Consider the following 2,777-nt stretch of genomic DNA (forward strand, 5'->3'; position numbering starts at 1 on the left):
ATGAATATTTCAGAAGCGATGTTTTATGAAAATTATTTGACATCGGATTTCCATACAAACACTGTCATTTCAAGCCTGTTTGCCTACTCGTCAAAATGGCGTCGAAAACAGTGATAAGGCCTATTTTACAGGGAGGCTGATGAATTTTGTTAAAAATAGGAATCGACACTCGGGATTGAACTTCAAAATCATTACAGCAACTTTCATAGTAAAAAGCCTTGGCTTCATTTCTTTTGCTCTCACGATCGCGTGGTTGTAGTTCCGAGAAGGAGGGATTTAACACTTGTTTCTTTTGCTAGTTGGTTATTAAATAAAAACCCAGCAGCGCAACTGAGACGTTCGGAAACGCGCTTCCGGTCCAGTGGAGTGGGAAATACACTTCCCGTCAGTATTCCAAGAAACGCGGCTGCTCAGCTCAAGATGGCGGATAATCATGGTAGGACCACACAGGAAGGAATTAAATTTCACTTGAGGTATGAAATAATGTATTTTTATGTTATTTTATTTTTTTATACTTGGAAATTTTGGGGGTCTTCGTTTTCGAGTTTTCGGGGTCTCAGGGTCTTCGTTTTAGAGGTCTTCGTTTTCGAGACACCCGGCTAATAGGCAATACATCTACGGCTATAAAAAATTCGGTTCCCATGGCAACTCACTCTTTTCCAGTCCCCTCCAACCTGATTTCAATATTTAAGTGATTTTCAGCTTGAAAAACATTTAACAAGGCCACGAGGCGTGAGGCAGATATCTTACTTATAATCACTTCACCCAAGTTTCTGTTTGATTTGTGGTTGTGGAAGCGCGGTGGCTGTTGGCTAACTACTGAAAATATTTCAGATAGTTTATTATTTTGTCAATTTCGATCAAGATTTTATCAGGTTACTGTAGTTTTAAATGCACTATAACTGAAAAACGTGTAGCCAGAAACTACTAAAACTAATTATTTTGTTTTCAATAATTAGTACCTGAATCGTCTCTGATAAACATTGCCTTAGTACACATTACACCTCGTTAAGGGGGCAATTTTGAGACACGCACGCCCTATTTCGAAGAACGGTGCCCAATACTAAAAAAATAAACAAACAAAAAACAGTTGTATGTTCTTTGCCTTTTTATTTCTACTTTCTATGATCGATCAAATGCAGTTATCATTAATCCTTGTTTAAATTAAAACTGCTTTAAATCTTCATTGTGCCAGGCTTCATCCCTCACGCTTTACTTTAACAGCTAAGGCTTCTCGCCATTTCACAAGCACTCTTTGCAGCTCTAGATCTCTTAAACTGCATGGGATCGTCACTCTGCACCATTCCCCCGCAGTCAAGGCTTTTCGCCACTTGACAAGCTCTTTTGAACTGAACTAAAAGAAAACAAGGAGAGAAAAGTTATGTTAGAGACCTTACGTTTCATGCACCTTAACAATTGATATCTTTGAAATAATTTTAGTTCTTAACCAATGAGCAGTACTTTTGGCATAAATTTTTGGATAAAATCCTTAAGTTCGCCATTAAAATGAAAGGTTCCAACCATTTACGAGTTGACGTTGTTTGATATACTTATTGTAAAACATGAAATTAGAAAACATCAAGGCCGGCCGCCATGCAGACTCTACCAACAGACGACAGAGAAGGGAATATAAAAACTTAAAGTAAAACAGGTTTCATCGCTTTGGAACAGAGAAGGAAATTACACTAGAAAATGTTTTCAAACCTTAATGTTTTCTCCCAACTGCCTTTTACCAATCTTACACCAGCAGCCACTCTCGGTGACCAAAGTTGCAAACACAAGAACAGCAACAAGTAAAGCAATGGTGTGGGTCTTCATTCTTGAGGTGAATAAAAACGACAACAATGGACAACTGAATCTGCTCTTCGACAAACGTGTGCTGCTGATTGTGCTGGTGTAGAGAGTTTTCCCTTTTTATGTCGTCTTAACGACAGGAAAATGGCATTTAACAGACAGTCAACAATGAAGAATTGTTGATTAAGAAAAGTGCAGATTTTTCATTGCTGTCTATTTTCGATACTGCTATGTAATCCATTCACCCTGTTATTTATTTTATTGCCGCCTTCATCAATTAGGTAAGTCTAGTCAGGTAAAATACATAGACACTTTTAAAATTAAAGGTATTATTATTATTATTATTATTATTGTTATTATTATTTGCAGTACTAGTGTTAAAGTCAAAGAAAATAAATATTGTGAAAGAAATTTGATTTTATGATTTAGAATCTGAATGATAGATGTATTCAGTCAATGACGCAGGCATACTGGGGCAAAAGGAAATCCGAGTTTTCCCAGCAGGAGTCGAATCGATCATCTTCTAATACAGTTCGGATGTTCTACCAATGCTCTATTGGAGACTTGTGGTAACGAAGGCCATTAAACTGGGATCATTTGACAAACATCCTGTGGTATTTGTGAGAGAAATATGAGTTATATTTTAAGTCTGCTGAATAAATGATTGATGTACTTTTTCCGTAAGTGACACAGGTATACTAAGGAAAAAGGAAATCCGAGTTCTCACCACAGGAGTCGAACCTGCCGCTAAGCTACAGGAGACTCGTGGGAGCTAAGTTCATTAAACTTGGTTCATCTGACAAACATCCCGTATACTGCTAGGATTTGAATGTCGAAGCCTGATGAATAAATGATCGATTTATTTTGTTAACAAGTCTATTTTATGTTTAGGGAATGTAAACCCTAAACACGTTTCTTCGGTTTGGTACAGAGAAGAAAACTACACCAGAAAATGTTTCAAACCTTTTCTCCTACCTTTTGCT

The 2,777-nt window shown here is 37.2% G+C and overlaps 1 long non-coding RNA gene across 1 annotated transcript; it reads right to left on the bottom strand.

Moving 5' to 3' along the window:
• Positions 1–1,105: 1,105 nt before the first annotated feature.
• LOC146451445 (uncharacterized) lies at positions 1,106–1,909 on the bottom strand. The gene is made up of 2 exons (XR_014859966.1): positions 1,705–1,909; positions 1,106–1,349 (listed from the first exon to the last, which is right to left on the bottom strand). It is a non-coding gene; the product is annotated as an uncharacterized LOC146451445 (long non-coding RNA).
• Between the last annotated feature and the right edge of the window lie 868 nt (positions 1,910–2,777).

Source organism: Pavona decussata, unplaced genomic scaffold, assembly GCF_977016875.1.
Source record: "Pavona decussata unplaced genomic scaffold, jaPavDecu1.1 SCAFFOLD_386, whole genome shotgun sequence".
Taxonomy (NCBI): domain Eukaryota; kingdom Metazoa; phylum Cnidaria; class Anthozoa; order Scleractinia; family Agariciidae; genus Pavona; species Pavona decussata.